Genomic DNA, 16058 nt, shown 5'->3' on the forward strand with positions numbered 1-16058 from the left:
TTTGTCAAATTTGGTGCTTTGCACTCTCCCCAAACTACAAAAAAATTAAGATCAACATCATACAACTCTTTCATTTAATCAAAACAAAGAACTTTAACATTCATTTCGTTAGCAGGGAATGTCTCCTAATAAATGCATCAGCAACTTTGTTTGTAACTCCACTCTTATGCTTAATGACAAATGTAAAACTCTGAAAATACTCAACCCACTTCATATGCCTCTGATTCAATTTATGTTGACTTCCCAAGTATTTTTAATCTTTATGATTAGTATTTAACACAAACTCCTTAGGAATCAAATAATCTCTCCACTTCTTCAATGCTTGAACAATGGAATAAAATTCTTGATCATACACAGAATACTTCCTTTTAGCATCATTCAACTTTTTACTAAAGAAATCAACATGATTACCTTCTGGACTTAATATAGCTCCTATTGCATTACCACACACATCACATTCAACTTGAAATACTTTATTGAAATCATCTAAGGCAATACAGGTAATTCAGCAACCTTTTGTTTCAAAGTCTCAAAACTCTTATCAGCATGATGTGTCCACTTGAATTCCTTTTTATCTCCCCTGATTGTCTTAAGTCATAGCATTACAAACAACACTAAATTTCTTACTAAAATTTTTATAAAAACTAGCCAAACCATGAAATGATCTTACCTCACTCACATTCTTAGGTGTAGGCCATTCCAAAATTGCTTTAACCTTCTTAGGATCCATCTTCAATCCATCAGTTGAAATTAGAAATCCCAAATACACAATCTCCTCTTGCATAAAAGAACACTTTTTTTAGATTAATCAACAACTTTTCCTCTTTCAACCTCTGCAATACTTGTCTAACATGATCAAGATGTTCTTCCTTAGTCTTACTAAATATCATAATATCATCCAAATAAATAATCACAAACTTACTCAAAAGTCTTTTTAGAACTTCATTCATCAACCTCATGAAAGTATTAGGTGCATTGGTCAAACCAAAAGGCATAACCAACCATTCATTCAACCATCTTTTATCTTGAAAGTAGTCTTCCATTCATCACCTTCTCTGATTCTAATATGATGGTAGCCACTCTTCAAATCAATCTTGGTAAAATACTTTGCTCCACTCAAACAATCCATTATGTCTTCCATCCTTAGCATAGGAAACTTGTATTTCACTATTATCTTGTTAATGGCTCTAGAATCAGTACACATTCTCCATTCTCCATTCTTTTTAGGTGCTAATATAGTAGGTACAACACATGGACTTAAGCTTTCTCTGATGAAACCTTTCTGCAACAACTCATCTACTTGTCTGTTAAGTTCTTCATTCTTTGTAGGTGTCAACCTATATGGTGCTTTGTTTGGCAAAATAGCTCCAGGAATTAGATCCATACAACGACTTATACTTCTCACTAGAGCTAAACCATCAAAAATATCATCAACAATAATATCTTTATACTCATTTAGTAATTCTATAATTTCTACTAGTACTTGGCTATCACTATCCGCTCTCACTCCATCATTACTAGCTTCTATTGCTCGATCATTACTACCAACACTCAGTCCTCTAGGAACTATGGCAAAACAAACTTGATTCATTTTCATTTCTTTTTCAAATTGTTTCCCATTAACCATGCAAATTTTTATAGCAGTACAATTAACCTCATCCGAACTTTTAATTAAAGGTAGCAATATTTGTTTCTTCCCATTTACCCAAAGAGTATATTCATTCAATCTTCCATCATGTACAACATATCTATCATATTGCCAAGGTCTACCCAAACAAATATGACAGCAATCCATGGGCATAATATCACACAAAACTTCATCAAAGTAATGTCCAATTTTGAAATTCACAAGGTATTGCTCACTTACCAATATCTTATGCTCATTTGATCCATGAAACATGAAATGGTTTGAGATCTTTCAGCCTCTACAACTAGAACTTGGTAACCAACTCTTCTGATGCCATATTTTTAGAACTTCCCCTATCAATGATCACTTTGCAACATTTTCCAACCATCTTACATCTTGTCTTGAAAAGACTTCTCCTTAAAACAGGTTCCTCATCACTTCCCTTATTGCATAAGGTTCTTCTCACCATCAAATTTTCTCTAGCCTTGGGTCCACTTGGTGAACCCTCATCATCTTCTTGAATCACAACATTTCTATTACCTTGCCTACTTTCAGAGGATCTACATTCAAAAGATCTATGTCCCTCTTTACCACATTTGAAACAATTACCATGAAATCTACCTCTAGAATAGGAATTAACTCTTCCTTAGTAAGAATTAGTGCTTCCTCGGTAAGAATTACCACTTTTCCATTTGGTCTTTCCTTTTTCATCATTCTTCCATTCAGATTTACCTTTATCTTGTATAGAATTGTTAGATCTACCACTTTCTCCATAAGATCTACCTCTACCTCTTTGGAATCTACTGCCTCTACCTCTTTGTCTTTGTTCATGCTTCTTTGTCAAGATCTCCTCAGCTTTCAAGGCATATTGCTATGCTTCTTCTACAATTTCCAACTTCACAAAACTTATTTCATCTTGGACTCTAGATCTCAATCCATTACCATACCTTGCAATTTTCTCAACATCATCATCCACATATCTAGATCTAATGTCCAATCTATAGAATTCCTCAATATATTCTTTTGTAGTCATGTCCTTTTGTTTCAAATTTTCCATCTTTCTCAATAGGCTAACTTAGTAATCAATAGGGAGGAATTTATTCTTTACCTTGTTCACCATTTTTGGCCAAGTTCTGATCTTCTCCTTTCCTCTCCTTTCTCTACTAGTTTGCAGTGCTCCCACCATAGTGATGCATAACCTTTCAACCTAGTGACTGCAATCTTCATCTTTCTATTATCAGGAGTGTTTTCATACTCAAAGAACTTCTCCATATCAGAGATCTAGTCCAAGACATCATTGGTATCCAATTTTCCATCATAAGGAACAACTTCTACAATAGGCTTTGAATTTTCCCTAGACAACACTTGCAACAATCTTTCCTTATCTTGATCTTCTTCAGGTTCTAGATTATGGTTTCATACTACTAGTTCATCATCACTTACATCATCAAGATGTGATCCTCTCCTTTGGGCTATCTCAACTGATCCAAATAGCATCATCAATATTTCTTCTACCATGAACCATATTTACAAATTTATTTCTACAAGATCGTAGCCCTCTACAAGTTATAGGTTAAATCTGTAGATCTGCCAGCCTACAACCAAATCCAAATTAGGGTTCTACATGATCCAATATCCACAAGGATGAACTTTAGGCTCTGATACCAATTGACATAGGTAAAGGAATGAATAACTAGGGCCAAAGGCTCACCCAACTATCCAAACCACCCTGCACGAGTTAACACAATGGAAGAAAACACAAGGAAAAACAACCAAATGAGGAAGAAGAGTTAAATACTTTTATTGATTCATCAAAATATCCTCATACATGCCTAGTTGTAAGGCCTTCTAGGTTATGGCCAATTACAAATATATTCACATTCAAAGATCCAAATATAAATTCACACTTTTAGTTCTATTCTCTAATCCTCTCTCAAAACTTGCCTAACTCTAAGCCTAAACACTCTATATATACTTGCCAAAATAGCTTATATATTAGTCTAGAACATTACATAAGAGGAGGGCTGACCCAAAAATGGTCTAGACACATCCCAAGAAAAGATCTTAACATAAATGTCATGATCAAAAATAAATCTCGCAAGTCAGCTCGCAAAAATTATGTCTAAATGCTCACACTTGGCATACACTAGATAACTTTGCACATCAAGAGTCACTCGGCATACAGTGGGTAACTTGGCACATGAAGAGTCACTCGTCATACATTGGGTAACTCGACACATGAAGGACTGCTAGGCACAGAAGGACTGCTAGGCACATGAAGGAACTACTAGGCATATGAAGGACTACTAGGCACATGAAGAAATTGCTAGGAACATGAAGGAACTGCTAGGCACATGAAGGACTTGCTATGCATAAAATTTTAGAATGAACAAAAATGAGTAGGATAACAAGGCAACCCAGCTGCTCTTGCATCAATTATGCACTTCACTACTCTGCTTCGTCACACTCTCTTGCTTCACCTTTAAACTCTTCTTAGGCATCCAATCTTTTATTCTAGCACATATACTATATCATAAAATTAGGGTTTAGATTCACCTTATATGTTCACCCAAGTGGAGAAGGCTCTAGATCAAGATCAATGATCTATATTTCTCCTTTTTGTCACTCAGACCTTCTATTTTTATGATTTGTTAAACACCCTGTATATGGATTAATGATCCAACTCATAACTCATAATCAACTCCTTAAGTTACTCCTTGATGATTAAAACATTCGATAAGTTGGCCAAAAACTATTTACCTCAATGTTTGTTAAATTCCAAATAAGTACAATAAAACTAGTTTACTTGACACTTGAACACTTTGACACTTAGTCATGACTAGTTCTTCATGATGTCCCTTGGCTTTTGAATGCTTGGATTTCACTCTATAAATTGACATGAATGAACTTTGTGTTGCTTGGAAAAAGTTAACTTGTGTCTTACTTGACATGTATAGGAGCACTCAATGACCATAGAATTGTTGGGCAATAATTATTGCTTGGCACTGACTAAATCTGAACAATTCTAAATACATTTCTTGGCCTTAGTAGGATGGCTTGATTGACATGATGACTAACCAAGTGTGTGAGAATACTACACAAAAAACTATGGGGATCAACAATTTATATGGAGTTTCCCTCCATTTGGTTCTATTAGTTCCACTTTGAAAGAAAATATTTATATGAAGCTTCCCTCCATTTTGATATGCTTGTTCTAATTTGAAAGGAAGATATATATATGGAGTTTCCCTCTATTTTTTCCTCCTGGAGAAGATGTTATTTATGGAGTCTCCCTCTATTTTTAATTGATTTGAGCCATCTTGAAGGCAACAATTTATTAAAATTTTGGTAAACATGCTCGTAAATTACCTAGATCTTGAGTTGATCTAGTGCTTGAGTCACATGTTTACTAAGTTATCTTTCGATCTCATCATATTTCTTTAATAAATACACTAAGTGGATAGTGTTCTTCATACTTCATTGCCTAGATCATGAGTTATGAAAGTGGTGGAGTTGAGACCCATTAATTTATAGTGGGTTGATTCATTAGTGGACTGTATATGCCCATGTGATTGACACAATGTTGATGTTGGTGGTGATAGTTGGCCTTGTCAATGGTTATTTATCTATTAGTATATTACATTCATGGGAGCATTTATAAACACCTTTCATATCTAGCATTATTTAATATTTTGAGCATATGATTCATCTTTATTTTAGCTCAACTCCATTTCTTTGTGGTGATAGGTTACATCTATATTTATCAGTCTATCTCAATTTTCACTATGGGTTTTTTCTTATACTTATAGCATTACTTCAAAAGGATTGCTAACTTGACTCTAAGATAAAAATTTCCTTTTGGATAGTTGAATTACTTCTTGCTTCTATTATTTAGGTAATCCATCAAGGCACATACAAGACATAATTAGTTCTTGTACATATCCTATGCACCATGAATCAACTTGAAGATGTAACCCATTCAAATCACCTATCCACTTCTCTTGGCTCTACAAAGATGTACCCACATTAAAAATAAACCTCTTGCACAATTGGAGACAACTCAAAGATCAAGTTATATTATTATACATTAGGTTTGATACCCCTTATTGTAATTTCCCCAAGTAAAAATTAAAGGGGGTGTTAGAATTAGTAACCTTTCCTTGGTTGTTTTTATTTATTAAATGGGATAAACCAATGTATCCCTTACGTTATATTGCCTCTTTTCCACATGTGAGGACATGACATTTTCTTGTCCTCTTGTCTATCTATGAGGAAATATCATTTTTGTAATTCCTTTATTAAGGAAACTGGTTTATTTCTCCTTAAGAGGATTATGGAAATTGTTATGCACATACTTATGAATATGGAAATCATTACTAAATGAATCCTCTTCTCATATCTATATAAGAGATACTCCTCTATCATTCTAAAATAATACACAAAATTTAGTTCTTATAATAACTCTCTCTCTCTCTCTCTCTCTCTCTCTCTCTCTCTCTCTAAATTTTCCTCATCCATATAATTCAGAAGGGGTTTTCATTTCTTTCCCTTTTTCAAAATCTGGGTCTTCTCTTGCTAATTCATTAGTGGTTGTTCCTTGAATTGTTATTATTCCATGCTCACTTTGGCGTTGAGTTTATGGTAACTATTTTCATAAAAAAATCTCTTGGATTATTTCATTTTATTTAGTTATATAATCTTCTTTAAAGTAATTTATTCATAACATTTCTAGGCATAAGAGGCAATACTATGCGAAGAAATAATATAGAAGTCAACCAATAAATATCATAGGAGGAACTAATAATAAGACAATTAACCAAAATAGTATCAACACAGATTCAACATTTTAATAGGAAGTGATATATGATAGCTTCACTTTCACTATTTCTCTTCTATATGGAGCTTCAACAATTGAATATTTTTTAGAAGAATCTATAACTTTAGTCAAATAGCATTATATTTAAATCCTGCACTTGCATCCAAATCTTAATGGCTAAAATAGAAAAAATAATAGAATTTTTTTTTCTTAATATATCAAAAAATCTAATGAGTAGCACATTGAAACTAAGAGGAATAAAGACTATTCTTAGAAATCTTCAAATGTAAAGCTTTGACAAGAGATTATTTCAAGAAAAAAATTCAACCAAGGCTTTCAAACATGTTGAAAAATTCATATTAGATTATTCTTAGAAATCTTCAAATGTAAAGCTTCAACAAGAGATTATTTCAAGCAAAAAAATTAACTGAGGCTTTCAAACATGTTGAAAAAATCATATTTATAATCAAAAGTATACATCTCATTTCAGATCCTCAAATATTCTCCAAGGTGCAACAAATATCAACTTGGTTTCATACAAAATAATTCCATGCTTCTAATAATTTGTAGAGAAGCTAGACTTAATAGATACAGTGCCAAAAAATCCTTCAACACAACAAAAACCATGAAATATGATATAGTCAATAGACAAAAAAAAATTAGGAGAGAGATGGAGGGCTCTGTAACTAAACCTCTTATGAACCCTTATTGAAATCCTCCATATGAGGCTTTAATGGCCGCATCCTTGCATTTGAAAGTGAAGGCTAACTACCTTAAATATTTAACCTCAGTTGCATTTACTTCTCATCATAATGCCACTAATTATTCATCATCAAGCAATACCTAACCTATTATGCACAAACATGCTACCTCTTGCCATGGAGAATAAAGGGAAGGCACTAGTAACTAGATGCATGGAGAATGAACCATCATGTTTAAGAAAGAATTGCAAGGAGTCCAAGCCATAGAATTCAACACCAAGTTCATTAGAGATGTCATAGCCTCCACCATCTAACCTTCCCATGAAGGAGATGGAGATAAGGATTCAACTTTACTGAGTTTTATTGTTAAACCTAGTGACCAAATGAGGTTAGAGTTAGATAAGGATAAAAATAGATTAAATAACACTTTTATGGACCTTCTTAAAATTTATTCAAATAATTTCTTGAATGACTAGTTTTAGAGGATGTATCGATATTTTGCAACCCTAATTCACAAAAAATATTTATAAGATTTTTTTTTTTGAAAATTGGTAATGCTAAATTTAGGGCCCTATCATGGTTGATTGAATTAATCAATAAAGAAATTCTTTCTCTTGCTAGGCCTACATGGATAATGCTTACCAATCTTCTACCCCATGGTTGGAATTTTATTCTGTAATTTCTCAAACCAGTTGATAGAATCTTGAAAACTGATTGTTCAAACACCCTAATTCCAAATATAGATGTCATAATCACCATTTCAATTTACCCTAGCAATAAAGCCCCTAATTTTTTTTTTATAGATATTGGTGAGCCAACCATTTATTTCCCTATTGTCTAAATGGGCTATATCAACACTTGTTACCTATGCAAGAGAGAGGTCCATAGAAGGAAAGTGTTCCCTCTCCTAGAAAAAAAAAATCAGCATCAAAATGTGTTGGCACCCCCTCCTCTTCCATCCAAAGTTCAATATGGCATTGTTCCTTCTTACACTAATTCCAAGGAAAAATATTAAGACCTTAAGGTGTTACAATGGCTGAAAGGCTGTGAAAATATTGAGCTTCCTGTGACAAATTAAAAGAATATTTTTTCAATCTATCACTTTGTCCCAAGGTGTCAAACTTGCCTTCACCCTTGGAAGGTCTAGATTCTCTCTTGGATATTTAATCTATTAACTTTGGGCTTGGACCTAGATATCCCACTTTTAACTCTCACCTTCTTAATGATCAACAATTAGCATTGCAAACCTTGAAAGAAAGCACTCAAAAAGATACAAATGTCTCCTCTCCACCTATTTTGATGTCATTCTCTATTCCAATATAGGGTTTAAAGTACAAAGTTGTGTCAGCTTTCACGCTACCTTATCAAAGCGATGGAATTTGAGTATTTATATCTAAAAATAAATTTTGTTCAAACATATGATCTAGATAAATTCATTCTAGCTAAGTTATATATGGTATCACACTTTCCCAATTGGAAATGCCTATTAAATGCACACTTTATATTAGTTTGTATCCAATTACTAAAAATAAAATTATTTCAGAAAAGTGATATTTCAATAACTCTTACTATTTTTTATGATATTATTTTAATAACATATAAAAACCATTTTATAGAGCTCAAAGTCAAGAAAATTCTCATATATATTTTATAGTATTTTAATTAGATATAGTATATTGTAATTAAAAAATTCTACAAGCACATATTTTAACACTGAAAAAGATGTTGATTTTGACAAAAAAAAAAATCAAATCATATCAAAATATTTAAAAATTATATGATGTTCTAGAGGAGAGAGTTCTCTTCTAGAATATATAATTTTTCCCTGGTTAGAATAGATATATTTTGACAAATATGGTGGGAGATGAAAACTATCAATTTTAGGTGACTTGAAAATTTGAATCATTATAAAAGAGAAACTATAGGTCTAAAGCCAATTTTTATTATTGAATGTTCTAGCTATGTATGTTATCTATATCATACTTTGAGATCAAAGTTAAATAATTTTATTTCCATATAATTATGTGGTGAGAACTAGACCCCTAATTTTTAGCATTTTTAAGTAGCTCAAAAATCATGCATAAAAATTAGGAAAATGTATCAATTCTTATTCCAAATAATTTTTAAAAGTTATAATCCTAAAATTCATCCATTTCTACACATTTCATTAGTTTATTTTATTTTCAAATTCAAAATAATAATACTAATTTTATGTCATTAAAGGTGAATAGTTATACTTTTGTTAGCCTTTTCCTTTACAAAAGGGTGATACAGGTTTGTGCTTTTACCCTTGGGGTAGAGAAGAGGTTTCTTCTCCTATTCTATTTTCCCACCCTAATATTTATATTGTAGAGTCTAAGGAGGTAAGTTCTTGTGAGGATTTTATAATCCATTAGATGGATTACCTTAGCATAGAAGAAAGGCTCCATGATAACTCTATTGGTGTCATCCATGTTTCCCCTATTTCCCCCATTGCACCATGTCAAGTTGTGGTAAAGGTTGAAATTAATATAACCCATGAAATGACACTCAAGATCCCTCATAAAAAAATAAAGAGGTTATATGCAAGGTAGAGGAGGTAGAACCTATTTTCCCCCTAGAGAATGGAACATGGGAAGGCTCTAAGGAAGACCCCATAGTGGAATAAGGTACATTTTTGTATAATGCTAAAAGGAAGGAGAAGATGAAACTTATAAAGAATCAACCTCTGATGCTAGATAATGGAAAATTAGTTAGGAGGTAGAGAGGTAGACCCTCTATCTTGAGTGGTACCACAAAGCCCTGCAAAATGACTAGAACCAAAATGCTTGACTACTTCAATGGATTTTAGACCCCCATGGATACTAATAAGCAAGATCTGACATGGATAATTTGAAACTTTTATCTTTGAATGTCAAAGTACTAGATTACTAAAACATAAAATATATTGTAAAGGGATTGTTAAAATGGGATAAGGGAATTGATATCATTTTTCTACAATAAGTCAAAGTTGTAGGCTTTTCTCTTGAGATTTTCCTAAAATGTATTTGGAAGGATGTTGTTACATACTTTACCAAACACCCTAAAGGAAAGGTGGAAAATTATATTCTAGTAGGCCCTAAAAGGATAAAATATATTAGTCAGTGGGAAATTCCCCTTGTAATAGATCCTCACAAGTAACATTCAAAATTGAATAATATGAGTTTCAATTTATTTTATTTATGCCTCATATGGCCATTGTGAAAGAATTAAGCTTTGGCAGTGGTTAACCTCCCTTCCTGATATTCTATGGATCTTGGTTGGTGATTTCAATATGGTGGAGAGAAACTAAGACAAATCAAGTAGTCTAAAATTTGAATAGAAATTCAAAGAACATTACTTTTGAAGTATAATGTTGAACAAGATTAATCTTATTGACCCTCTTGCTGATCTACGATATCAATATAAAGGCATATAGATCACTTGGTCTAACTTTCAAAAAGTAGATAATTAAATCAACTCTAGTCTTGATAGAGTTTACTTTAACAAAGATTCTTTTAGCTACATCAAACCCCTTGATGACAATCCTATTAGAGTTTTACCTTACTCTCTTTGAAAGCATCATCCTATTCTGACTAAAATTTCCAAATTAAGTTGCTCCAATTCTAAGGTCACTAAATCAAAGTCTTTTTCGCTTAGTGCTTCCCTTCTTGAAGACCAAGATATGTTGGTAGCGGTAAAGCTTGACCATTGGTATAATTCTTCTATTTGTCTTCATGAAGATCCTAGTAGTAGCTAGAACCAAATGGTTAATTCCTAGCAGAAATTGTTTAAAACTATTGAAAAAGAGAGAGCTAAAGATAGAAGATCTTTGGATATTTATCTTATTAACTTCCGTGCTTTAGTAGAGTCATTAGCCTAGAGGCAACCCACTAACAATCAAGTTGTTCAATTAGTCTCGAAAGTGAAACATGGCCTTAGGAAACTTCAAACTAAAAGGATTCAAGATGCTATTATGAGATCAAAGGTTAACTCATTAAATATGGGTGAAAAAGGCTCTAAGTTATTTTTTGAAGTGTTGAAATACAAGGATTCTAAGGAAAAAATTGACTATGTATGTGAAAATGGCTCTCCTCTCAATGATTCTAACAATAATCTCAATTATTTTTCCAAATATTATAAACTACTTTTCACCTTTGAGGATGTGGGAAATATCATGAAGAAGGCTAGTAATAATATTCAAACCATCATTCCTAAGAAATTGTTATAGCGAGACTCTTCCCAACTAGAACAACCTATCTTTGTCATTGAGATCAACTATTTAATATCTACTATGAGAAAAGAGAAAGCACCTAGTCTAGATGACCTATCCATATAGTTTTTAAAAGTGAACTAAGATTGGATCCACAATGTTCTTAAAGAATTTTATGATTACCCTTTGAAGAATGTATTTTTGGTGAAGGGGATTAATGCAAGTCTCATCAAATTTCTCCCTAGTGACGGGATAAAACCATTATAAAAAAAAATGGATACCAATAACTTATTTGAATATCTCTTATAAGATTATTACCATTGTGTTCACATCTAGGATTGAACATATTCTACCCAATATTGTCAATCCTACACAGACAAGATTTGTTAAAGGGAGATTTATATTGAAAAACCTTCTAACTTGCTATGAAATCATAGATTGGGCTAAGTAGTCAAGAAAAAATGTGGGGATGTCATTGATTGATTATGAAAAATCCTATTATAGGGTTTAGCAAGGATTTATTATGATGATGATGATGGAAGCCCTTGGCTTTCCTTCAACCTTCTCACACATGGTGAAAATTTTGATGATAGATACAAATGCAATTGTTGAAGTTAATGGGGATAGATTAGACTTATTTTAACTCTCAAGATAAATTAGGTACAATTTCCCCTTAGCTTCTTCTCTCTCTGTTATAACAAAAATATGTCTTCACTATTTACTTAGGGATAGTTCTTTGTTTACCAAGGTTCAAGGCCCTATCCTTTCAAATGGAGAGAAAATCCTCAATGTCTAGTTTGCTAATGCTACTACTATTCTTTTTTCCCTTGAAGAGGAAAATATGGCTCACTTGATGACAAAATAGGAATTATTTTTTCCAACTTATGGTAGAAAAATTTCTATCACTAACTTCATTTTACTGGAATGGGAGTTGCATCCCCAAATTTGGTGTTGAAAGTATGGTATTATCTTTGGGAGTCCTACCCACGTTGTGAAGTACCTTGGGATCTTGTTCACTACTGATCCAAATATTAATGATATGTGGAATTAGATTAGAGTTAAAATGAGTTTTAATATTAACAAATAGATTTATTTCTATTTATCTATGGTTGTGATTGTGTAGGTGTGTCATAAAATCCTTTCTTCCTACTTAGTGTTCTTCTCTTTAGCTTGGCTCTTTAATGTTAACCAATTTGACTTCCTATAGAAACCTATTTATTATTTTCTATAGTCTAATGGTAAAGGAATAAGAAAAAATCTTGATGTCAAGTGGGATTGGTACACCACAAGAAAAGAATATAGAGGGATGGGTTTGATGATCTCATAACATATGGTATAACCTTGGAAATTATATGGATAGCCAAATAATTTCAACGAAATGAACCGTAGAAAATCCTTCTAAGGAATAAATTTAGTAATGGACAGCCTTATGGAGATAGATTCTAGAGTGATTTGGACATGTTATATTTTCTAGCATTGGAGGGTACAAAAATGGTAGGGGGATCCATTGCATTTAGATCACTATGGATAAGTTGTGCAAGTGTGAGACCCCTGCTTGGTGCCATTTCGAGATCAAAACTAGGTAGCATTTTGTGTGATAGAAGCTCTATTTGATAGAATTTTAAAAGTAACTCTTAGCTCCTTACCCTAGTTCAGGGATGTCCTATTAAGAAGTGGGAAAGGCATAAGAACTTTTAGTGACATCCTTTACAATGAGGAGGTTTTGGACATGGTGGACCTAAACTATAAACATCATTTACCTACATCTCAGAGAAGAATGTGTTATTCCTTTAAGAATTCTCTTGAAGACCTGGGTGTTAGGCTAGATTATTGCTATCCTAATGCTTGCCTCTCCCAATTGCATTAGCCTGACTCATCCCCTATGCACCTAGTAAAATATAATTACTCTATCATTTCCTCTTGTACTATCATTCTTTACCATTTGAACTATTTTTGGTAATTATCCTTTGCACATGCGGAATGAAAAAGCATCCTTATCCATTTATGGGATATGCCAATTGAGCCCAAGTTTGCTTGCTTCTTTTGGAGGATGTTTATCCATAAACTATCTTTTAAAAAATTGGGGGGATTGTAATATTTGTATTATTTGCAATCAACTAGAATCATCTCTTCATGTTTTTGTTATTTCTCAATTTCCTAAGAAATCTAGAACCTTTTTGGGTTCAATTTTGACAGAAATTTTTCTTTAAACAAAATTATTTTTGGAAAAACTAGTAATAGCAATAGACTTTATAATGAGTTTTGGTCTATTCTATCTTCTATTCTTCTCTAGTCTCTATAGAAATATAGGAATAATAATATTTTTTAAGGTAAAGTCAAATTCCTTACTGAGTCTCTGAGGATACTCATATTTTCTATTACTTTGCATGGTACAAAAATTTTCAAATTTAAGGAAGATTAGTTCTGCCAACTACTATAGTATGGAAAAGGTAAGCTGGACAAGAAATACTTGGTCTATGGTTATACCACTTTGGAAGACAAAGATAAAGGTAGCTCACTTGATGAGTTTAACTTTCCCTTGGAATAGTTTGTTAAGAAACTCAAGGGTAAGAGCAAGAAGATGAGTCTCAATTCCACAAAAGTCCTTTGCACAAATTGAGACTTCTTCAAAATTAGGCATTTGATTAGGTTTGGTAGCCTAATCCATTTTCAAAAGTTGGGCACCCAATTTATGAGTATGGATCAGGCTACTAAACCAAGTCGGACACTCGATTCTAAACAAATCAAGCACCCAATTTGTAAAATCTTATAACCCAAATTTTAGCTTTTTTTGTCATTTTCACTATTTGAATTCTAGAATAGCGATATTTGGAGATGAAAGCCTGATTTGGAAATCCCAACTGATTCCCCCCCCCCCCCCCCCCCCTGCCCCACCCCCCTATCCCCCTAGTTGATTGTTTCACTCTTCTAGGCATGTCTATTTTTATTTCATTATTTTCTTCTTTTTGTTTAAACATTAGGTTAATTTTATTTCTTTTTTTTTCATTATGAGTTTTATATCAATAATTAGATATATATTGTATTTACTTTAAAATTATTATTTTTAAACAAGTTTAGTGTATAAAACATCAAATAGGTAAACTATAAACATCAAGTAGAAAATATAAACATTATCCTTATGTAAAAAAAAAAAATGATTAAACACATTAAACTTAGGTAAAAAATTAAAAAACAAAACTTCATCACACAAAACAAATCTAAATTTGAAACTTCTAAACTTACAAAAACAAAAAAATGTAAAAAATGCGGTCATATCCGTTTGTCCTTGAGCTCATTTATTTCTCTCTCTTTCAATCCCTATTCATCATTTTCAAAAAGGAGGGGGGGTGGGGGGGACAAGAGAAAAAAATAATGAACAGGAGTAAGAAAAAAGAGAGGGAATCCTCTCTCTTTTTTCTCTCTCTTCTCCATCCTTTCTCTCTATCCTCCCTCTCTTTCTTCCCTTTCCTCCCTCTCTCTCTTTCCTTTCACTTTCTCTCTCCTTCCTTTCTCTCTCCTCCTTATCTCACTCCTCACTCTCTCTTTCTCTCTCCTCCCTACCTAGCACCTATTGTTAGATATGAACTCATACTGTATATGAGCAATGTTAGTATGCTAATAGAAACCAAATTTAAATAAAGCTTCTACAAACTAAACAAAATTCATAAACTTCAAGATAGACTAAGATGAACTCTCAATTGAGAATATGAGCCATTAATGGGCTCTCTCAATGAGAAGCTCTTTTTTTGAGTGGCTTTGTCCAAATAGATAGGATGTATGCTCAAGCTTATGCTTCAAAAAGGGCTTCAAATGGAGTTGGAATTTGGGTGTGAGTGTATGGTTTTGATGTAAAATGGCTTCTTAAAATGGCATTATGACTTTACTTCATGGATTGTGTTATTTTGCAAAGGGGAAGGATCCAATTTATAGGCAAGAGACTTGAGGTATTGAGGGCTAAGATGAAAGGATGGGAAAAAGCTCATGGAGGGCTCAGATTGCATGAGAAGAGAGCACATGGATTGTGCTTCCTTACAGCCAATCAGGGAGTGACACATGTCACAGGGTGAGAGGATGGAGGAGAGGGGAAGGATGAGTCAAAAAAGGAGGCTCAAGGGATAAAATCTTCATAAAGACCCTCATAATGACTTGTAAGAGCAATAAAAGGGCTTGGAAGAGTCATTTATGGCCTAGTGGACTTCACAAAGTTTTATGGTTGAGATATTTTGAGGGAGATGAGAGCAATTTCGACTTGGGCTTGATTAGGAGGGTTTTAAGCTTGCTTAGGATTGTGTAAATGATTAGAGGATGGATTAGGATGGTTTAGGATTAGCTTAGGTATAGGCAAGTGGATGGCATTTAATGAGGGTGGGTGAAGGAGGAGATATTTGTTAACTTTGGCTTGGGTTAATAAGTTTTAACCCATGTTTAGGGAATGTGACAAGGTTAGGAGGGGATTAGGATTAGGTTTAAAGACATCTTCTAGAAGAGTCTAGACTTTGGATGAGGATAAAGACTTTCTAGAATAGTCTAGAATTTCCTAGGATGAGGATGAAGACTTTCTAGAAGAGTCTAGAACTTCTTAGGATGAGGATAAATTAGATTTTTAGGAAATAAATAAAATTTTATTTATTTCAAGGGTTTGGGTTGAGGAGATATTTATTAAAACTTTTTTAATAAACATGCGGATTAATATTTAATCTTAAT

Source organism: Cupressus sempervirens, chromosome 8 (genome assembly GCF_028749045.1).
Source record: "Cupressus sempervirens isolate cs-2001-9-10 chromosome 8, ASM2874904v1, whole genome shotgun sequence".
NCBI lineage: Eukaryota > Viridiplantae > Streptophyta > Pinopsida > Cupressales > Cupressaceae > Cupressus > Cupressus sempervirens.